The following is a 25034-nucleotide window of genomic DNA, read 5'->3' as shown; positions in this document are numbered from 1 at the left end:
GATTGTAGATTTTAATACTGGATCCGTAATCATTTTAAGGAATTCTAAAATATTATTGTTAGTTAACACATTAATATTTAAATCATTAAATTGAGACATGAGTTTATAAAAATTATCATCTTTATCTTCTATATGATTTATACAAGATTTTCCTTGAATACAATTATTACATTCTTCCAATTCATCAGAAATTTCTGATCCACTATCTAGTATTTCTTCTGAAATATAAGATTCTGAAGAATTCTCAATTTCACTGTCAGAATTATTATTTGAATCCATTATTATTTTAAATAATGTTTCTTTTAGATTATCATCTATATCTAAATTATTAATTTTGTTTTTAGCCCAACATTGATTAGCATAATGTCCTGGCTTTTTACATTTTCTTCAAATTATTAATTTATTTTTGTATTTTTCTTCTTTCCGTAAATCACGGTTTTCTTTTCTTTTCTTCTTTTTATCTCTTTGTCTATCAGACAAATGTCTTTTCGTTCTATAAAGTTTTTCTTCTTTTTCTTTAATTTTCTTCTTACCTTTATTAGGTAAGTCTATACCAAATTGAACACAAAATTTACCTAATTGTTTTTTCTCAAGTAAATTCTGTCTTTTAATTTGATTATTTAATTTTAATTCATTACAGAGAGCTAAACCTTCTTTTATACAAGTATTAATTAAATTTCCATAAGTATAATTATCATATGGAATATTAATCTCATCTTTTCTTAAGACTTTTCTAATTCTTTCAGCAAATAGAAAAGGTAAACCATCTACAAATTTAGCTTTCCAGAAACTATTATTACAATCTGATATCTCATATATACGAGATAAAAATGTATCTTTATACCATCTAAAATCAGTAAGTGTTTTAAATTTTAGATTACTTAATAAAGTACGAATCTTTTCACTATCATCAGTGAATTTACCAGTAAAATGTTCAATCATAGTCATTATTAATGAATAAATTACATTTTCTGATTGAATATTATTCTCAATTTTTATTGAATTAATAATATCCTCTTTTTGCAATTGATTTAAATAATTATCCCACCAACCTTTAAGTTGGCCAGTAAATCCTGCTATAATCATCTTAGCAATATTTTATATTAGTGTGCTAGTTAAATTTTTGAGTGACTTGGGATATTAATTTCTACTATGCTTGAGATTAATGTTAGAAATTTTGGGGATATAAGTTTTGTGTTGTGCTAATGTCTCTCAGGAAATATTTTCATTAAGAGAATAGCTACTCAGGCCCTGATAGACTCCGGGGCCACCCATTCATTTATCTCATAAACAATCGCTAGTCACTTGGTTATCAAGTCCATTGGACTCGATGTTAATTATTCAGTAACAGTCCCATCAGGGGAAGTAATATCAGCTACTAGCATGGTCGGGGACATTGATCTCGAGCTGCAGGGCCACCTAGTGTATGCAAACTTGATAGTGTTGCCAATGCCGGAATTCGATATTATTCTTGGTATGGACTGGCTGACGAAGAACCGAGTCCTGATTGATTTTCAGAAGAGATCAGTATTTGTTAGACCTTTGGGCATGGAGCAATTTTTATTTGAACCAGCAAGATGGAGGAGTTTTTCTCGCATGATCTCTTGCATGCAGGCACAAAAACTTATTTCCAAGGGGTGTCAGGCTTTCTTGGCCAGCTTCATTTCAACACCTGACATGCCCACCCCGTCAATATCAGATGTGCCAGTAGTCAGAGACTTCCCAAACGTCTTCCCGATGATGTCACAGGTCTTCCACCAGAGAGAGAGGTGGAGTTTGCGATTGATCTCATGCCAGGCACAGTGCCAATCTCTAAGGCACCGTATCGATTAGCTCCAGATGAGATGTTAGAACTCAAGCAGCAGATTTAGGAGCTTCTCGACAAGGAATTTATCCGCCTTAGTTTCTTACCATGGGGCGGACCAGTGCTCTTTGTGAAGAAGAAAGATGGGAGCATGAGACTGTGCATCGATTACCGGGAGCTGAACAAGGTAACGATCAAGAATAAATACCCGCTTCCAAGGATCGAGGACTTGTTTGATCAGTTGCAGGGAGCTACAGTGTTCTCTAAGATATATCTTCAATCAAGGTATCATCAGCTGAAGGTGAAAGACCCAGATGTTCACAAGACAGCCTTCAGGACCAGGTATGGGCATTATGAGTTCTTAGTAATGCCGTTTGGATTGACGAACGCTCCAGCAATATTCATGGACCTCATGAACCGAGTATTCCAGCCCTACTTTGACCAATTCGTCATAGTGTTCATTGACGATATTCTTGTCTACTCGAAAGGCCATGAGGAGCATAGCCAGCATTTGAGGACAGTTTTGCAGACCCTACGGAGTCGCAAGTTATTTGCGAAGTTCAGTAAGTGTGAATTCATGTTGGAAAAGGTAGCGTTTTTGGGTCACATAGTGTCTAGGAGTGGAATTGAGGTGGATCCAGCGAAGGTGGCAGCCGTTAAGGAATGGGTTGAACCGAAGAATGCTTCAGAGATCCGCAGTTTTCTGGGTTTGGCCGGTTACTACCGTAAGTTCATTCAGGGGTTTTCTTCGATAGCAGTGCCACTCACTTCACTGACCAAGAAGAATGCTAAATTCATTTGGAGCGATGAATGTTAGAAGAGCTTCGATACTTTGAAGCAAGCTCTTATTTCAGCGCCAGTGTTAGCCATGCCAACAGGGCAAGGGGATTTTGTGCTATACACCGATGCATCTAAGCTCGGGTTAAGCGCAGTGTTGATGCAGCATGGTCGGGTGATAGCTTATGCTTCCAGACAGTTGAAGGTGCATGAGAAAAATTATCCGACTCATGATCTGGAATTAGCCGCTGTCGTCTTTGCGTTGAAGATTTGGAGACACTACTTCTATGGCAAGAGGTGTCAGATATTCAGTGATCACAAGAGTCTCAAATATTTCTTCACACAAAAGAACTGAACATGAGACAGAGACGGTGGTTAGAGTTGGTGAAAGACTACGAATGTGAAATTATCTACCATCTGGGGAAAGCTAATGTAGTGGCAGACGCCTTGAGCCGGAAAAAACGCATTTGTGGCATAGTTGTCAATGCAGAGACCTCTTCAGTCTGAGATTCAGAGGTTTGGCTTAGAAGTTTATCGCAAGGGCAGAGCTCCGATGCAGTCCAATCTGACAGTCCAATCTTCCTTGCTTGACTGTATTCGTACAGGTAAGCCTTCAGATGAGCAGTTACAGAAATGGAGGCTGAAGGACGAAGCCAAGGGCAGTGTACTCTACACAGTATCAGATGGTATTGTGAGATACAGAGGCAGAATGTGGGTGCCTAGCGTTGATTCGATCAGAGAGGATATTCTGACAGAGGCACATGCATCTCCGTATTCCATTCACCCAAGAGGCACCAAAATGTACAAAGACTTGCAGGTTTTGTATTAGTGGCAAGGGATGAAGCGAGACATCCGCAGATTCATATTTGAATGCCTCACTTGTCAGCAGATGAAGGCAGAACATTAGAGGCCAGCAGGAATACTTAAGCCACTCCCCATCCCAGCGTGGAAATTAAAGAATATTACAATGGACTTTGTGGTTGGTTTGCCGAGGTCAGTCAGAGGATCAAATTCTATTTGGGTTATAGTGGATCGACTCACTAAGTCAGCGCACTTCTTACCAGTAAAGACGACTTTCTCCTTGACGCAGTATGCGGAGCTTTATATCAGGAATATAGTTCGATTGCACGGGATCCCAGTTTCAATCGTGTCCGACAGGGACCCGAGATTTACATCATCCTTTTGGAAGAGCTTACAGCATAGCCATGGGGACGAAGTTGCTTTTCAGTACCGCTTTTCACCCGCAGACAGATGGCCAGTCTGAGCGAGTGATTCAGATTTTGGAGGATTTGTTGTGAGCCTGCATGATCGATTTCCAGGGGACTTGGGAATCTAAGCTACCTCTAGTGGAGTTTACCTACTACAACAGCTTCCAAACATCTATAGGTATGGATCCCTACGAGGCATTGTATGGAAGAAAGTGCAGATCGTCGATTCATTGGGATGAAGTCGATGAAAGAGCAGGACTTGGTCCAGAGATAGTTCAGCAGACCGCAGACGTGGTGCTCAAGATCCAAGACAGGAAGAAGACCGCCCAAAGTCGCCAAAAGAGTTATGCTGACAAGAGAAGGAGAGATCTCGAATTTGCCGTAGGTGATCACGTTTTTATAAAGATAGCACCCATGAAGGGTGTTATGATATTTGGAAAGAGAGGCAAACTAAGTCCGAGGTTTATTGGATCGTTTGAAATTTTGGACACAGTTGGGACACTAACTTATCGTGTTGCCCTTCTGCCAAATCTGGCCGGGGTGCACAATGTGTTCCATGTCTCAATGCTGAGGAAGTACCTAGCTAATCCTTCGCATGTTCTGAGTTATGAGCCGTTGCAGCTTGCTCCAGACCTGTCATATGAGGAAAGACCTGTTCAAATCCTACACAAACAGGAGCGTAAACTTCGGAACAAGGTGACCAAGCTGGTCAAAGTCCGGTGGCTGAACCAATCAGTGGAGGAAGCCACTTGGGAAGCCGAAGCGGATATTAGAATTCGCTACCCGGAGTTGTTTGGTAAGATTTAATTTTGAGGACGAAATTTATATAAGTGGGGGAGGAACTGTAGTGCTCAAATTCAGTACACGTATAACCCATGCATTATTTAAATTATTAAATATTTTATTTAAGTTTAAAGTGATGTTAGTGATGCATGATTTATTTAAATTGCATTATTTTAATGTTTATGCGATGCACGTTAAAATATTTTTCAAGTGTCATATTTCAGGCGTTTATTCGAGGCGGGATCGAGGAAGAGAGACCGGTGACGAGTTTGGAAAATTTTAAAATACGGTATTTTATTTTAAGTTAAGAATGGTGCATTTTAATTAAATTATGAAGTGTTAGTCTTTTAAAGCCTAATTTATTTATTGGGTGACTTTAAGATTTTAAAACCTTTAAAGATTTAATGCTTGTGCTTTTTATTTTAATTGGGGGATTTTTATTTAAAGGTTAGGAGGGATAGTATTTTCATTAATTGGTTAATTGAGTTAACATTTTAATTAGTATATTGATTAGCATGGTTAATGGTTTAATTAAGCAAAAATCACTCCCTAAATATATCTAACACACGAACACACACTCTACACACACACATACACGTATCACACAACACACACAAACACATACTCATCCATTCATTCACATTTTTGAAAAGAAAAACTAGGGTTCTTACTCCTAGAAGCAGCCGCCCACTTCCCCAACCTGTTATCTGCTTAGTTTAGAAGCCATTTTCCCCTGGTGTGTGAGAACATCCTTGATCATTTCATGCACCCAAATTCTCTCAACCACTCATATACAGTCTTGAACAAAGACGTTAAACTTGTGTATGTAATCTTTGTTAGAGTAGATGCCCTGCAAGGCAACTATTGGCTGGGGATTTTACTGACTCAGTTGTAATAAACAATCTTTATTTTAATATAATTCATTATTTTCATGGTTTGTTAATTCTTTATCTGTATACCCATGTTATCAGACATAGATAAAGACCTTGATTATACTTTAATACAAATGAATCGTAATTCGATGTTGAAACTCATTTGTAAACACTGTATGATCTAAATTCCTTCCTAGTCGATTCAGCCGCCTAAAACATGGATAAAGGTCACTTGAGCTCGAGACTAGCCTCTGTGATGTTGTGTACTGCGTTTCTTGGTAAGGGCATAGAGATGTCCAAATATGCAAATGGGTAGTCATATGATGATTATACCGAAAAACCCTCCCTCGGACTTTCCAAGTGGTTATCATTCATCGAGAGAATAACTCCATTGTTATGATTGTACACCATTAGTCTATACGACCCGGGACAACACTGATAGTGATCAAACGGTCACTTCGAGCATTGTAAAGAATTTGGAGCTTCATTTGCAAAAATATGTGGTTTACGTAGATCTATCGTACTACTGATGCCCGAATTCGACATCATTATTGGAATGTATTAGATATCAATGAATGGAGCTTCGATAGATTTTTGGCAAAGGTCAGTATCTATTCGACCTCGCAGCAGGAAATTTTTGTCTTCGAGGCAGCAAGGAACAAGAAAATGCCGCCGCACATTATCTCCTACATCTCTGCAAGGAAGCTTATGAGATGAGGCTGCCAAGCTTTTCTAGAATGTGTTATTTCAGCACCTATTCCTGTCAGTCAAAAGCTAGAGGATGTTTAGGTTGTCAGAGACTTTTCTAGTGTCTTTCCTGAGGACGTTTCTGGCATTCCACCGAACTGAGAGGTGGAATTTTCTATTGAGTTGATGTCGGGCACTATTCCAATTTCTAAGGCACCCTATCGTCTAGCACCCGTCGAAATGAAAGAGCTAAACGGCCAAATTCAAGAGTTGCTGGACAAGAGTTTCATTCGCCTGAGTTGTTCTCCATGGGGCATACCGGTATTATTTGTAAAGAAAAATCATGGAAGTATGAGACTCCGCGTTGACTATAGAGAGATTAACAGAGTCACCATCAAGAACAAGTGTCCCTTGCCTAGAATCGAGGATTTATTTGATCAATTGCAAGGGGCATCGATTTTCTCAAAGATAGATCTTCTTTCGGAATACTATCAGCTGAAGGTGAAGGAGCTCGATGTTCATAAGACGGCTTTTAGAACTCGATATGTGCACTACGAGTTTATGGTGATGCCATTCGGGTTGACCAATGCGCCAGCTATCTTCATGGATATCATGAATAACGTATTTCAGCCGTATCTAGATGAATTTATCATAGTCTTCATCGATGATATTTTCATCTACTCGAGGAGCAAAGAAGAGCACAGTCAGCACTTGAGAACGACACTACAATTGTTGCAAGATAGAAAGTTATTCGCTATGTTCAGTAAGTGTGAGTTTTGGCTCGAGAGAGTGGTGTTCTTATGCCACATTATTTCTAGAGATGGGGTCGAAGTCGATCCAATAAAAGTCGAGACAGTTAGAGAGTGGCCAGTACCAAATAGCGTAACCGAGATCCGTAGCTTCTTGGGTCTAGCTGGCTACTACTGAAGTTCATTCAAGGATTTTCTTCTATTGCGGTACCCTTGACCGCCTTGACAAAGAAGAATGCAAAGTTTATTTGGAGATCGGAATGCCAAGGAAGTTTTTACAAGCTGAAGCAAGCTTTGACTTCAGCGCCAGTTCTATCGATGCCATCAGGGCAAGGAGAGTATATTCTCTATATGGACGCTTTGAAGCTTGGTTTAGGCGCAGTCCTGGTGCAAAATGACCTAGTGATAGCTTATGCATCTAGACAGTTGAAGGTTCATGACAAGAATTACCCGACTCATGATCTCGAGCGCAGAGCAGTAGTATTTTCTCTCAAGAATTGGAGACATTACTTATATGGATAGAAGTGCAAGATTTTCACTGATCATAAAAGTTTGAAGTACTTTTTCACCCAAAAAGATTTGAACATGTGGCAACAAAGATGGTTGTAGTTGGTAAAGGACTACGACTGCGATATTAACTACCAACCGAGCAAAGCTAATGTAGTGTTGACGCTTTTAGTAAAAAGACAGCAGTCATCGCACAATTGACAGTTCATAGACCATTGCAAGCGGAAATTCAGCGATTCGAGCTTGCCGTGTATGTTAGGAGCGAGGCTCCTAATCTTTCTACTATGCCAGTACAGTCGACTCTGAGGGATAGAATCCGCGAAGGTCAGTCTTCTGATGAGCAATTAAAAAATGGAGACTGAGAGACGAGTCTAAGGGTCGAAATCGGTATTCTAAGGAGGATGGCATAGTTCGATACCGAGATCGACTATGGGTTTCTAGTTACGATTCACTAAGAGAGTTTATTATGAAAGAAGCTCACAATACCCCGTACTCCATTCATCCTGGAAGTACGAAGATGTATAAGGACCAGCAGTCATTGTATTGATGGTCAGGCCTGAAGCGAGACATCTTACATTTTGTGTCCGACTGCTTGACATGCCAGCAAGTTAAGGCAGAGCATCAGAGGCCAGCCAGGAAGCTTAAGCCACTTCCCATTCTCGAGTGGAAATGGGAAAATATTATTATGAATTTTGTTGTGGATTGCCAAGAACTATTAGAGGTTTCAATGTCATTTGGGTGATAGCTGATCGTCTTACGAAATCAGCGCATTTTCTACATACTAAGACGAAATTCACCATGACTCAGTATGCAGAGCTGTATATCTGAGAGATAGTTCGACTGCATGAAATTTCATTGTCTATTGTTTATGAAAGAGATCTGAGGTTCACATCGTCTTTTTTGAAGAGTCTGCATTCAGCGATGGGAACAAAATTGTTGTTCAGCACATCCTCAAACCTATGATCAATCTGAAAGGATGATTCAAATTTTGGAAGATCTACTACGAGCTTGTGTGATCGATTTCCAAGGAAGTTGGGAACCGAAGTTACCCCTAGTGGAATTTACCTATAACAATAGCTACCAATCGTCTATAAGAATGACTTCTTACGAGGCACTTTATGGAAGGAAGTGTGGATCACCTATACATTGGGACGTAGTTGGTGAAAGAGGGGAATTTGGTCTGGACTTGATCAAGCAAACAATGAAGCTAGTAGTCAAAATCGGAGATAGTATGAAGATTGCACAAAGCAGACAAAAGAGCTACGCCGATAAGATGAAGAGAATTAGAGTTTGCAGTAGGTGACCACGTATTTGTGAAAGTAGCACATATGAAGGGTGTTATGAGATTTTGAAAGAAAGATAAACTCATTCCGAGGTTCATAGGTCCGTTTGAGATTTTAAAGAAGATTGGAAGATTAGCCTATAGAGTGGCGTTGCCACCAATGCTAGCTGGAGTGTATAATGTGTTCCACGTCTCGATGCTGTGAAAGTACATGTCAAATCCTACACATGTACTGAATTATGAACCCCTGCAGTTGACTCCCAGTATGTCATATGAGGAAAGACCTATACACATTTTGGATATGCAAAAAAGAAGGCTCCAAAACAAAGTCATTCAGATTGTCAAAGTCAAGTGGCTAAATCATTCAAAGAAGGAAGCTACCTGGGAAACTGAAAGGGATATGAGATGTCACTACCCGGATTTATTCAGTAAGTTTTAATTTCGAGGACGAAATTTCATTGAAGGGAGGGAGGAATTGTAAAGTCCAAAATGCGATAACGTAATCCAACTACATATAAATATATGAAAAATGGAAAATGATTAATTAAATTATTTTAACTATATAAATTAAATACGGTAGAAATGTTTACATGTTTAAAATGTGGTTTTCTACCAGAAATCATAAACAGCGTTTTAAATGTTATTCGAGATGCGATCGAGGAATGGAGAGCGGGGGCCATAGAGGGAAAATATTTTTATTAAATTATTATTTTTAATTATTTAATATATGGTATTTTTTAAATGATATTTCCAAAAATGGTGCTTTTTGAGATGTTTTTACTGGTCGGGTCATATTTTAAATCGATATTCTATTTTTTATGAAACTAGGGACTTTTTGGGAACTCACCTAATACTTTCTAAAACTTTCCTTAACAAAATATTTTAATTACTATCTAATGGGCCTAGGGGACCTATTATACTAGGTTATTGGGCCTAAACTTGTGTCTTGTATTTTATATATCAACTAAGCCCTAAAACCCTAAACCTATATACCATTCTCACGAACACAAAATCAAAAGCAGTAGGACTCTTATGGCAGCATCCATACACGACCACATACCATAATTTCAAGCCAAATCCACGTGAGTTTGAAGGAAAATTCAGAAAGCTTCCTCCCCCGTCTCGTCGCCAACGTTCTTCTCACCGCAAATTGTTTTTCGTGCGTGAAATAAGCAAAGGCACGCCTTAATCTTCCTTCAATCAATTTTCATACCATATTATATATTTTGATACATATTTGCATAAAAAAAATGTTACACTTCTTTTATTTTCTTTTTATAGCATGAACATGATAAAACTAGAGTTCTCATCTTTTAAAACTCTTATTTACGATGCACAAATGAGCTTTCATTGTAGGGTTACTAGACCGGATGTTTTTACACATGTTTAAGGTTCCTAAGGTGCATGTTTAAGGGCTGGACAAGATGGGGTAACATGATGAACGAAAATTGGGTTTGCATGGGACTAGGGTTTACTGTTTTGGCTTCCTAGGAAGGCATGGCTCTTAGCTGCTGTAGAGACATGTTCAAGGATCCTAAGAGAGGCTAGTCAAGGTCCTAGGCTGAATGCATGAGGGCTGGTTTGAAGGCAAGGGGATGTGGTGTGAGGCTTGGGTGCGCATGGCTAGTATCGATCGGATTGGGGTCTGTGGCTTCTAGGCTTGTTACGTTTGGTCCAACAATGTCCCTATGGTTCGTTCATCGTCCTAGGATGGTCAGCTAGGCAGCTGGACATGGTTGTTAAGGGCTGGAATCAAGGGACATGAAGGTATGTGTAAGCTAGGGTTTCGAGATAATAGGTGCAGAAATTTCAGCAAGCTTTAGGCTTGTACAAGGATTTTAGTTGGCTTGATTTGAGTTGAATAAGGTACGGTTAGGTGTTAATAAGTTATGGTTCAAGTTTGGTATGGTTTGGTTAAGTTTCAAGTTGATTCGGGTTAAAACCGATACGTACGTTTAAGTTGTAAAACGAATTGAAAAATTAGTCGAGTTGCATAAGTTTGTGTCTAAGAATTATTTATGATTGTATTTTATGGTGCTATGTTTAGTTTGGATGGATTAGGGTCGTCGTTTTAAGGTCTGAGGATAAATAGGGAAATTTAGGGTTTCAGGGGCAAAATGGTCATTTTACACCTGAAAAATGTTAGACGTCCTGGCAGTGCCCTGAATGCTGTAATGAATGTTAAAATTTTTATTTGAAATATGTAAGACTTTTATTGGGAAACTTTAATGTTAAAAGACGTGTTGCATGTTTGGTTTAAAAGAAAAATGATATATATATGCATTAATTTTTATATGTGATGAAAGGTTGAAGGAGGTGACTTGATTTTGACTAATACGATGATATGATGATTATGATGATATGTAAGGCCAATACTCAGTTGACGGGTTAAAGTGTCGTTGATTTCCCCGCCGCCTGATACCATGATTATACGTAGATGGATCCATCGAACTACAGCTAATACGAAATCACAATTAACGATCTGAATTCAATAAAAGGAATATAACTTTGTAATGAAAAAAATGTTTATGATGAAAGATTTAATGTTATGCATATTCACGAAAGGCTATTTTATTAAAAGTATCTTTCATTGTTGCTTGTGAACCTATATGTATGACTTGTTATCATAGTTAAGGTTTTTCTGAGCAAATAGACTCAATATGTGTGATCGATGCAAATGAGGATGATATTGTTGATGATGAGGGACTTGATGGTTGAACTAGCTGGACTAATGGTGCACGTAACCCGAGGACCTTTGCTAGTTTTCCGCATTATATTTATGATTTAAGATAATTTTAAAGATTTTATGACTTTATGCTTTTGAGTGGTTAAAATATTTATGAGTTTATGCTTTATTTTGAAAAATGCTAGTTTATTTTTAATGGTGCAAAGCATGTTCATATATATGTGCGTGTGTGTGTGTTGCCGAAAGTGTTAAGAAAAAAAATTTATAGTCAATTTTAAAGAAAAACGAGTAGTCGACGTTTCATGTTTGGCCGGTCTGATCTTGCGAAAATTGTTTCCACTTGATAACATATGAATTCACTCGATTGGCTTGAAATATAATTTCTAGATGATTGAGTTGGTTTTTCAACTGTTTTAGTCTATAATTGTAAGGTCCAAGAATTTAATTCGCGTAACCTAAATGCATACAATCTAGGATTTTTATTTTAAATTATGTGTTTAATTATTTTATGAATTTTATGCATAATTCAATAATGATATGATTTAATTCATGAAATTTTAAAAGTTCATGAATTAGGATTTCTAAATGTATTTCACGCTCGAACGAGGAACGGAGACCGGAGAATTTTCAGAAAAATTATTTAATTACATGATTAATTTTTATTAATTAATATAAGGTGTCTTTAAGTGTATTTTTCAAAAAATTATTTATTGGATATTTTTATCCGCATGATTTTATTTTTAAACAGTACGCAAATTTTATCGAATCGGGAGACTTTTTGAGGGTTCGGCTAATATTTTCAAAAACGTTCCAACACGGAATATTTTTCGAGAGTGTGTTTGGATTTAATGGACGTACTTTTAAGCTTATTGGGCTCAAATACTTTTTTTAAACCTTTAATTATTAAGTTAGGGCCCATTATCTATTAGTTTATTATATAATTATCACATAAACTACTTTTAACCTAAGCCTAAAGCTTGTACCATCCGACACCCCTCAATTTCAGAATCTCCCTCTCGGTTTCAACAACCCCAGCAACTGAAAACCTTCGGCCACTCCATTTCTTCAAGAGAAAATCCTCCCAGTGTCTCCCTCGCCTCGTTCTTGTTCATCAAACATCATCAAGGCACGTTTTGTATCATTTTTTTCTGCATCATACACGTTTTATAAACCGATGGTTGTGTTCATGCATGAAAAGTTTCGATCCAAGCTTTTCCATGAAACATTTTCGGTTTCCTTATGGTTTCTTGCATTCTATGATTGATGTTCACGTTTTTTCTGAATTTTTGGTGCAAGGGGCTGCGGTTTTTGATTATTTAGGGGCTGCTAGTGGTGTCAAGGTGCTGTTATGGGCTTAGAAGGGTTGCTGCACGCATCAGGGTGAAGGGCCGAGAGGAGGGTTTTGTAGAGAGTGGCTTGACTCTTGGGGTTTTAGTGTGGATGATGCAACCAGCAACACAGGGACCTAGCTGAGCCTTAGACCAGACCCTGGTGGGTCTGAGACAAGGCTTGGAAGGGCTCGGCTCGTGCTGGAACCATCCCCAAGCACTGTGAATCGAGTTGGTAAGGATATGGGTCTCGGTTGTGCGATTTGGGAGATTAGAGTTTGGGATGGGGCTGCGGTTTACATGGGTGATCAGCCGTGTGTTCTTGGGGTCCAGAGATGTGAGGACCCAGACGCTAATTCATTCCTTAATCGTCTTTAGGAATAATTCAAACAATTATAATAAACAGGGTCTAAATTTTTTTTTTAAATACAAAGCGGAAACGTAATGTAATTCAATTCAAATTACATATTAAACATAACCATACAAATCTTGTACTATCTACAAGAATTCAACTAGGTTCAACTATATATCAGTGCTGAATCCTAAGTTGCTTCGAAGCCCGGATCTCCACGCTATCTAGTCCATCCTCTTTCTCCTCTTGACCCTGATCCTATCCCACCTGTTGCCATGCACACATACAAACAAGACAACAGCCGGATAACTCCGGTGAGAATTACATTCTCAGTATAAATCATGTACACATGCAATCATAAAACAATATAAAAGCATATAATTGATATGTCTAACATGTATTCAAATCAGAATATAAATCCATATCAAGAATAAATCCTATTCTAAACATGTAGCATCATCAGGAACATAATTCATCGTGTACCATATTCAGGAACATAATCAACGTAACTCAATATAAACTGTCAATTAGACTCATGACTCCACATTTAAGACTAGACTCAATCCTAGTCTAGGAATCCCGGTTTCCAGAAGTTGGCATTCCCATATCGACCAGCAGTAATAGAAAAGACTCCAGTTCTATCCACGTCGATAGGGTATCGATCACCAGTAATAGAAGAAGCTCTGATTCTATCCACATCGATATAGTATCGATCACCAGTAATAGAAGAAACTTCGATTCTATCCACATCGATATGATATCGATCATCAGTAATAGAAGAGTTACGATTCTATCCACATCGATACAGTACCGATTACCAGTAATAGAAAAAGCCACATTTCTATCCACATCGATAGCCAATCATCCGGTGACAGACTTTGGCATTATTGCCAATACACGATCTTGTGACATCGTGCAATGTGCCTGTGGCGATCCCACCACTATCAGGCACTTCTGTCACAAGATTACTCGTCTAATACATGCTGTCTATAATTCAAGAGAACAAGTACGTCAATCAAATCAATACAATAAGGTAAAGTATGTGATTTAGGAAAACTCGAGCCAAACCTCATTCGAGTTGTGCAATCCCAACTCAACATTAATTTATACCTTTATCTTCTCGGTCCGACGAAGATGAAGTATCGAAGTCAACTCTGTCCATACCCAATCTGATAATGACAATCAAATAGATACAATATCAGTACATAACTTAGTTCAAAACCTGTTCTGATCAATACTCAAATCAAAACATAATCGGATCAATGCCAATCGACATACGATACCATGATACAATCTCAACCAATACCGAATCTGATCAATATCAATTTACGGATGTTTCGACGGTATAACAATACAGTCTCGATAACCCCGTCGATTCCAACACCACAGATATAATACCACGAGACATGATCGATATCGATACAACGCATAATCCCAGCAATAACAGATTATAATCTCAAATCTGTACAATCTCAGTCATATCATTTCGGAAAATCATAACAATTATATACACAATCTGTTCTTCGATCTGACTGCGATTATACAATGTCTGATATCGCAATAACAACATATATGGATTATATCTGATTCTGGCAGTATCATAATTTCAAGACATATCAAAACGTAGTAAAACTTACGCCCAATTGAAGCCTGCGTCGATAGGAACACAGTACTGAAGTCGGATTCAAAATCGGACGGACGGATCAAAATATAAAGGCGTAAGGATTTTCGTAGGATTTTCTCGAGCTTCTTCTTTCTTCGTTTCTGCCAAATTCTGAAGGATATATGTATATATATATCCTAATGCATGTCTAAGCTACGTGTCTTCTTTTCACATATTTCAGGCGGCGCTTGGGCGGTCCAGAATTACCGCACGGGCGCGGGATGTTCTGCCCAAATATTTCCAGATTGCGCATTGGCGCTCGGGCGGTCACAAACTACCGCCCGGGCGCCGCACCTTCTGCCCGAGCGCTTAACTTGTTATGCACTGGCGCTCGGGCGGTCAAAAACTACCGCTCGGGCGCCAGACTCTCTGTCCAAAATCCATTCTTGTGATGCATTGGCGCTCGGGCGACCCTTTTCTACCGCTCGGGCGCCAACAGTTCTGTACAAAATATGCACCCTTCATATGCTTTGGCCAATCTGGTCTCAGAATAGCCCGTCTATAATCATATCAGTTCATAATCAATAATCTCACGTTAACAGAATCAAAATCTCGGGCATTACAAGAGAAGTCCTAGGGTGATCTATGGGAGACCGAGCCATGGCAGGTTCGTTCGGTTTAGGCTGAGGACGCGGTTGAGTATGGAGATCAAGTAGTGTGGTGGAAAATTTTTACAGCAAATTACAAGGGTCTGATCGAGAGGCGTGGGGGCTTAATGTTGGTATTTTATGGTCTTTTAAGTGTTTATTAAGTGTAGGAAAAAGTTGGGAAAGGTTTGGTCAAGTTTCGGTTCGATTCGGATTAAAACCGGGACATCGGTCCAAGTTTTAAAACGAATCGAATAAGTTTGGTGTTGGGCTTGATTTTTCGTCTAGGAATGCTTAGAATTATGTTTTGGGACATTTTAAGGAGTTGGGTAAGCTTCGGGTAAATTTTAGAGATGCATGGGTAAAACGGTAATTTTTGGGTGTCCAGGGGCAAAATGGTCATTTTGCACTCGGGGTGAGATTTTGGTCTTGTAAGCGCCTTGAGAACAAATTTATGATATTTTAAATGTTTATGCACCATGATTCACGATTTTTAAGATTTTATGAAAATACACGTTGCATGTTTGAATTTAAAGAAAATTGCATTTGTGCATACTTTTTATAAGTGATGTAAATGATGATGTTTTGAATGATAGGAATTAGTTGTGGCTATCGAAGTATATGTAAATATTTAAGATGTATATGTAAATGGTGATGATGAGGCCTAGGCACAATGGATGGGTACTCCTGTCACTAATGTCCGACAGCCGCCGGGTACCATGGTTCTATGTATGATGGATCCATCGTAAATAATGATATACGATAGTCACCTCTAATGAACTGAATTCACCTATGAATGATAAATGATGAATGATGATTAACGATGAGCCGTTTTGACACGTCGCGATTGCGTATAACACGTTTACACTAAGCTTTTAAAATTCATTAAAGATATATTGATTATGATATTTTTCACTACTGTGTGCCATGTATAGGTATTAATTATTTATGGTACAGGTGTGTTGAGTCTTTAGACTCACTTGACGTGTGTGATGCAGGTGAGTTCGATGTCGAGGAGACTGGAGGTGCTGGACTCTGAGTTAGCAGACCTGGTGGGCGACACGACCCAAGGACCTTATGATTTTCCACACATTTATGATTTTATGTTATTAAGAGGATATGAGTATTTTATACGCTGTTTATTTTACTGCTTGATGTTAGGATTTTACTCGTTTTTTTTAATCCGCTATATTTTTAGTGATAATTGTTCGATAATTTTTAAGTGATGTTTTAAGTAGGTTTGCATGCATGATTTATTTAAAAATGAGAGCTTTTTTTTAAAAAAATTCCGCACTTTGAAAATGGTAGACGTTACAATATTAATTTGGATTATGGTTTGAGAGATATCATCAAAATATTCGATCTCATCAGATTTTCAGCTTGACTTAATTTAATTTCCTTCTTGTCAAATCTCTCAAATATGTTATAAAAAAAACAAGTTTTTCTATTATCACAATCAAGATTGCTATCGCTTCCCAAACCCAACATTGTATTAAAAAACAACTTTAATTAATAATTATTATGTGATAAATAAATAAAATAGTTATTTTTTATATTTAAAATTATTAGTGAAATATCTTACCATTTAAAAATCTATCATTCACAACCAGTATGAAATTATATTTTCAAAACCTCAATTGAAAGTAGAATATAAAAGTAATAGATGATAGATACAAATATTTGATTTGATCTATTCTTTGTGTTCTATTTGATTTAGAAAAGTAGTTAACTTGTACTAAAAATTATATACAGCCATAGGAAAATTTAGAGTTATCCATTCAACACATTATAACTCATTCAATTGATTATCAACATTTTTTTCACAAAAACTCTTATTAGACAGTCTCATAACACAATTTTGCGAGGCATATTATCTATTCAACTCGACTCATGAATATTACTTTTCGTTGTAGATATGAGTCTTTTCAACTCGTCTAAATGATATAGATATATGAGACTTTCGCACAAGAGACCAACTTTTTTCTTTATCATATGTATTTATCGTCAAATAAAAATATAAAATTTCATTTAATTCATCACTTAAAACATGGGATAATAGAGAACAAGAGTAGTTTAACATTTTCACATAGCAAAATGTTGTTAAAAATGCACACTTTATGATAGATTAATTGACATATAATATAAACAGAAATATATAATAGATAATTTTAGAGTTATATTGTTATCACAATTTTTCTTTTGAATTTTACTGAAACCTTATTTGAAAGTTTAATATCAAATAAACACTCACATAGATTTTTTTTACATAAATCAATGTAGATATTTGTAATATTTATGTTTTTGCCGTGTCTACACACATGACACAACACAAATCTAATTAATTTACGTCATCTATACTTCCGATAAATTATATATAATTTGATGATACCAAAATTTTACATTGAGTTCAGTCTGGAAAGCGGGTCTTCGAATTTCTACGGCTGAATGGGTCGGATCGGAATCCAGGGTTCTGCACAGACGAAAATAGGGCTAGGGGGCACCGGGGTTTTGTGCGGCATGGTCCCTCCGATGCTTAAGTCAGTACACGGAGAAAACTTAAGGGTGAAATGTGATAGTGTCATATGAATGAGAGAGTGTGAATGAATAAAACCATAGCATATACCTGATATTTATAGAGGAGGGTTTACTTACCTTGCTGGCTTAGGACTCATGCCGAGATAGAGTTCTGCCTGGGCAAGGAGACTTCAAACACTAGGACTCTATCCTGACGGCGGCTAGGATTCTTGCCTTATCCTGGCAAGATTCACCCGAATCTCTGATTTATCGGGACCCTCATCTATCTTCATATCCTTTAGTTGCGTTAAAGCTCACGGTTACAATCATTTTGATGGGCTCGGGCTGTCCAGCCCCTTCATGAGCTTGGACTCCTAATAGTGGGCTCGGAATTATGGGCTTCGACTCCAAATAGTGGGCTTAGATCCGCCGAAGTGTACAAATTTAGGGGGCTATTTAGTCTAAAAGAAGTATGAAGTTTAGACTAAGAAGTCTGGTTGGACTTCGAGCCCTTCTCCTTGTGTCCTTCTTTCCCTATTTTTATTTTTTATTATATATTTTTATTAAATTTTTATGTATGTTTTTCAATTCCCATGTGGCATATCGAACGGTCCTAGAGTCGATCTGCGTGAAGCCCAAACGGATGGCTAAGATTTTCTGACAACTCAAATTCCAAGGTGTCGGTATTTCTGCCCGAGAGAATCCGGACCCTTGGTCTTAAGTGATCAAACTGCTGTCATGAGGCTCGTGCCTCCTATAAATATGGGGTCTTCCGAGTTCATTTTTACGTTTCTTTCATCAGAGTTGTTACTTCGCTGAAATTCCGAGCGAATTCCCGACTAGCCACCTTCGTTTCCGAGCCCTTAAAATCCAACCCTTTATTTATTAAGTTTATTCATTCTAACTTGGTATTTAGGTCTTAAGATGTATTCTCCTGATGAGTCAAATATCCAAGAGCTATTATACTACCTAGACGAGGCCTTGTCCCCTATAGGCGAGTCCGAACCCCCTAGATCCGAGCTAGGGACCTCTTCATCCTTAGAAGACGAGGAGCGGAGTGGTGGTGAGTCCGAAACACACAGGAGAGCAGGATAGAACATGAGACGAAGATCTGGAGTGCGAAGATCGATCACAAATAGGAAGAATGACGGATTAGGGGACAGAGACGACACTTCGGATTTGTCATCTATTCTTTCACTTCTATATTTTACTTTGTTGCGATGTCTAAAACTTTAAACATGTTTTGTTTTTATTTAGAATTCATCATGAACTAATTTTCTAGTCTAGAGAATGACGTAGCTTTGTTGATACGATGATTTGACGCGGCTGTTTATTTGATTGAATTTTGTTTGGTTTAATTGTGTCTCTTTTTTTATTCACTGCAATTTACTAGCCATAAATTGTGTGTTGTTTGATTAATTTTTCTACAACTCGAGAGATAGATTAGGATTATAGATCATTAGAGACACATCGTTGAATGTTTATATCGTTCAAAAGACATATAACTTTAGCGAAGCTTAATGTAAAAACATTTGCATTTATCAATGAAACTTAGATTTTTATTAGGAATGTTTGAATCGAAGTTTTATTGATACAATTTATTCGTCACTTGAAAAATGGGAATAAAATAATTAAGTGTTCTTTGTCATTAAATAATTGGAATTCATGAATATAAATTCAATCGGGAATAATTATCGTGGAAACTATGTGAAATCGTTCCTCTAGATATTTTCTCTCAATGATATTTCTCCATTCAATGTTTAGTTTAGTTATTTATTTGCAATTAAGTTGTTTTTAAACAAACCAAACCTCTTTTAATTTTTCTAAATAAAGTCGAGACTATTTTAATTACTAGAATTGATATACGTTTATATACACACTCCTCGTGGGATCGACACTTGTACTCAAAAATACATTTTGCTATAATTTTACGTCATGCGCTTGCGAGCAATAAAAAAAACATGCAACAAGTTTTTTGTGCCGTTGCCGGGGAGTGTCAAAATTTAAATTCATAGCAGTATTGTTACTAATTAGTCTAGATTTTAATTTAGAGCTTTTTATTTTACATTTATATTTATTGAGTTGTTCATTTTTTCTGCTTGACAGTGCATGCTAAGATCGCAAAGCCCCAACTTGCTTATTTTTTATCCGGAGATCGAAAGAACTGCGAGAATATTAAGAAAAGTAAGAAGAGAAGAGATCCAAGCAATGGCTGAACACAAAGAGAATGACAGACAAAACTTGCCAGAGACTATACCTATCAGAGATCACTTCCGACCGGTGATCAACAATCATTACTCTGGCATTGTTCGAGGGATCATTAACGCCAATAATTTTGGGTTGAAACCTGCTCTTATCAATATGGACTGCTACTTCTGATCCTCACGTTTATCTGAGGACTTTCCTGGAGATCACGGATACAGTAAAAATTAATAATGTTCATGATGATATTATTAGATTGTGTTTGTTTTCATTTTCTCTCAGGGACCAAGCAAGAGGATGGCTCCAATCGCTTCCACTAAGGAGCATCACAACGTGGCAAGAGTTGACAACAAAGTTTCTTTCTAAATATTTTCTCCCTGCAGAGTCTGCACAGTTGAAGATTAAGATTAGTAATTTTAGGCAGAACGACTTTGAGTAGCTTTATGAGGCGTGGGAAAGGTATAAGTGTCACGCCCCGAGCCCCTGTCCGCGGCTGCGTGACTGCACAATGGGCCCCTATAGAAACTACTTCGTATTCGTCCTTACTTTACGAAAATGATTAACCCAAGTTGCTATAGAAGTCCATTGTAAACCATTATAAACCCATTTTAAATCCTTCATTTTTAAGATGTGGGACAAGGATATCACAATCACCCCTCCTTTAGAACGCGACATCCTCGTCGCGGCCTGATCTAAAATGTCACACCCTCACTCTATACTTGACATGATTACAATAATCAAAATAGGGTTTGAATGATATATCTATATTATGAAGCAATTCAAACAAGGGACATCAATTCGACAGTTTATAAAAATTTTGGCATGATGTCCCTACATTCTTGTAAAAGCCAAAAACTCAACTCAAGCCACAACATCAACACGTGTATACAATCGTATTCTTACATACAAACATATTATGCATCATTATACCCCTAGACATAAACATTGTAAAACTTGTTTCAAACCCATACATTAAATTCATTATAATACATATGCGGAAGCTATACAATAAGAAGTCCCGGTTCTTGTCGAGGTAAGGCACGTCACAAGCATCCATTGGAGAACCGGCATCCTACGTCTCTTCACTACCTGATCCTGTAATACATGAGCTACGTGAGTTTATAAAACTCAATAAGTTGGCACTTGTACATATCAATATGCGTCGAAGGAACATATATATCAAGTCGTGACAACAATGAAACTTTAAACCATGTCATATCATAGCATATATTCATGTTATTTTTGTACTTGAGCCTCATTAGTTGACCTGTACTACTGTGCTTGCTTTATTATATAGCTACTACTGTGTTGGACGTCAGGGAGCAACCATTGGCAACCCCACGCCCCATGAACATATATTGGCCAATAGCTTTGGTGGACTTAAAACCACCAATGACGTCAACAAGCTCTATTTCACGTAAAAATCAGTCCTTTTCCTTTCATGTTCATGACATAGCACCCATCTTCAATATTCATGAGTTCCTTACATATTTAATACATAACAATGGAATATGGTGTTATGTTTTCATCAATAAACATACTAACAATGTAAATATAGCAATAGAAAATGAGAAGCATTTGAAATTCATAATATTACTCATGTATTACTTCAAGAACATGCCAACTTACTGTCCAAGCGTCAGAACACTGGTTTGAGACGATGTTTCTTGTTCCTATGCTGTCAAACATATCATTAATTCAATTACTATATCTATTCTAGGTGAAAATCACTCCTCTACATGTAGAACACTAAAAGAGAAGAAAACTTACACCTATATGATGTCCTTGTGATGGAGAACTAAGTTCTTACCTCAAAGTGATGAAAGGAATGAAGAAAGGGTATTTTGGAAGAAACTTTCTTGATTTCCTCTCGAGCTTTGCTGTGAAAAGGTTTGGAAAACTGATGGAAGTGCTTAGAAAAGTCGAAACTTATCTTCTTATATGAAAGGTGGCGCTCAGGCGGTCATTTGCTACCGCTCGCGACCGCCCGAGCGCAAAACATTCTGTCCAAAATTAAGATTTTTCGTGCAGGGGCGCTCGGGCGGTAAAATCCTACCGCTCGAGCGCCACCCATTCTGCCTCTACGCATTGGTTCCTCAAAGATTGCTCTAGAAACGTCTTTTCCCTTCATAATTTGAAAAAGTGGTAAACAGGAAAGTTGTAGATCTATTTCTTGGCTTGAATCTCCCACTGGTTTCATGTCATTTGGAGTTTGAGTAAAAAGTTATGCCTATTCTCCCAATATCTGTCATTGTAGGAGTGACGATACACACGACCCACTTCGGGGCGCTTTTGGCTTGTCTTCCACAATGATTTGGACAAAACTAAAAACGTGAAAGTTGTAACCTTATATCTTAGCTTTCTAATGGTTATGGCCTCACACAATTTGGATGAATATTCCAATGATTATGTTAAAACTCGTAAGAACTACCATATTTTCATCTCATTTCCTACCAACTTCATTACACTACTTCTACCTACACATCTTACCATCACTATTTAAACACATATTCATTCTCAATACACCCTGGACAATATAAATATCATGTTCAATCTCAATATTGGTACCTAAATCATCACGTGAAATCTAATGAGCTAAATAACTACATAATAAACGACATAAACGCATTATTATCATTTGTACGAGTAACCGGGCATTACAATTCTCCCCTCCTTCAAAGAATTTCGTCCTCGAAATTTGACGTACCATATAGTTCAAGATATCTCTGTTGAATCTCGTCCTCTTGCTCCTAAGTTGCCTCTTCAATTGCATGATTACGCCATAACAGTTTAACCAAGGGTATTTCCTTGCCTCGTAACACTTTTGATTTCCATCGAGGATTTGGATCAGTCGTTCTTCATACGAGAGATTTGATGCAATCTCCAATGGTTCATAATGAAGAACGTGAGAAGGATTGGCCAAATACTTTCGTAGCAAGGAAACATGAAAAACATTATGAACATTTGATAAGTTCGGTGGTAAAGCAACTCGGTAGACCCTGTCTCCTATTCTTTCCAAGATTTCAAATGGACCGATATATCTTGGACTCGATTTTCCCTTCTTACCAAAACGCAAAATGCCTTTCAATGGTGATATCTTTACAAATACATGGTCACAAACCCGAAATTCCAATCGACGACGTCGCACATCAGTATAACTCTTCTGTCGGCTCTGGGCAGTGTTCATTCTTTCTTTGATCTTGGTTACCAATTCGGCTGTCTGTTGTACCAATTCAGGGCCTAATAATTTCCTTTCTCCTATTTCATCTCAATGTACTGGAGATCGACATTTTCTACCATATAAGGCAGGTTATGGTGCCATTCCGATACTTGACTGATAGCTATTGTTATATATGAATTCAGCCAACGGTAGTTTACTGTCCCAACTACCTCGAAATTCAATAGTACAAGCCCTCAACATATCTTCTAAGATCTGATTCACTCGTTCTGATTTTCCATCAGTTTGAGGGTGGAATGCTATACTAAATGCTAATCGAGTTCCCATAGCATGATGTAAACTCTTCCAAAATGTAGACGTAAATTTGGGATCTCTATCAGATACAATGGACACTGGGATGCCATGAAGTCTCACTATCTCTTGGATGTATTCTTCAGCATATTTATTCATCGTGTATGTGGTCTTCACTGGAAGAAAGTTAGCTTATTTCGTAAGTCGATCCACAATAACCCATATAGCATTGAACCCTCTTTCTGTTCTTGGCAAACCAAGAATGAAATCCATCGTGATGTGTTCCCATTTCCATCCAGGAATAGTCAATGGTTTCAAGAGTCCTGCTGGTCTTTGATGTCCAGTCTTGACCTGTTGACAAGTTAGACATTGTGCAACAAATTGATCAATGTCCTTTTTCATACCTGGCCACCAAAATAATGGTTTCAAATCTTTGTACATTTTTGTGCCTCCTGGATGGATCGAATAGGGAGTGGCATGAGCATCAATAAGAATGTCATTTCTGATCGTTCCTTGCTTTGGCACGCACAACCTCCCTCGATATGTCCATATTCCTTCTCCATTCAATTCATAGTTCAAATTTCCTTTTTCTTCATCTCGCGGTCTCAGTTGTTGTAATTCAGTATCTGTATTTTGTTCGGCCTTGATTCTGTCTGCAAGCGTTGGTCGAACCATAAGAGATGATAACTGAATTGCAGCTCCCTTTGGAATAACATCAAGCTTCAAGTTCTGCAAATCCTATAGGATTTGTTCTTGTACATGCATTGCAGCAATAGAACTGGACTTTCGACTTAACGCATCTGTAACAACATTGGCTTTACCTGGATGATAGTTAATAACACAATCGTAATCCTTCACCAATTCCAACCAACGTCGTTGTCTCATATTCAGTTTCTTTTGCGTGAATAAATATTTCAGACTCTTGTGGTTCGTGTAAATTTCACACCGTTCACCATACAGATAATGGCGCCATATTTTCAATACAAATACCACTGCTGCCAGTTCTAAATCATGTGTGGGATAATTCTTTTCATATTCCTTCAACTGAGGCATAAGCAATCACCTTCCCGTGCTGCATTAAAACTGCTCCTAAACCTTGTTTCGAAGCATCACTGTATACCACAAAATCTCCTGATCCTTTTGGAATAGCAAGGACCAGTGCTGATGTCAATTTTTCCTTTAACTCTTGAAAACTGCGATCACATTCTTCGTTCCATACAAATCTCACATTCTTTCGTGTTAACGCAGTCAAAGGCAATGCTATCTTAGAAAATCCCGCTATAAACCGACGGTAATAACCAGCTAACCCAAGAAAACTACGTACCTCGGTAACTGTGGTAGGTCGTAGCCAGTTATTAACAGCTTCAATCTTGCTTGGATCCACTGATATGCCTTCTTTTGAAATGATATGACCTAAGAATGCTACTTGTTCAAGCCAAAATTCACATTTCTTCCATTTGGCATATAAATGTTTGTCCTTCAAAGTCTGCAAAACTAATTGCAAATGTTCTCGATGCTCCTCTATAGTTCGTGAGTAGATGAGAATATCATCTATAAATACAAT

This window comes from Primulina tabacum, chromosome 12 (genome assembly GCF_025594145.1).
Source record: "Primulina tabacum isolate GXHZ01 chromosome 12, ASM2559414v2, whole genome shotgun sequence".
Lineage (NCBI taxonomy): Eukaryota > Viridiplantae > Streptophyta > Magnoliopsida > Lamiales > Gesneriaceae > Primulina > Primulina tabacum.
This window is presented reverse-complemented; position numbering follows the sequence as displayed.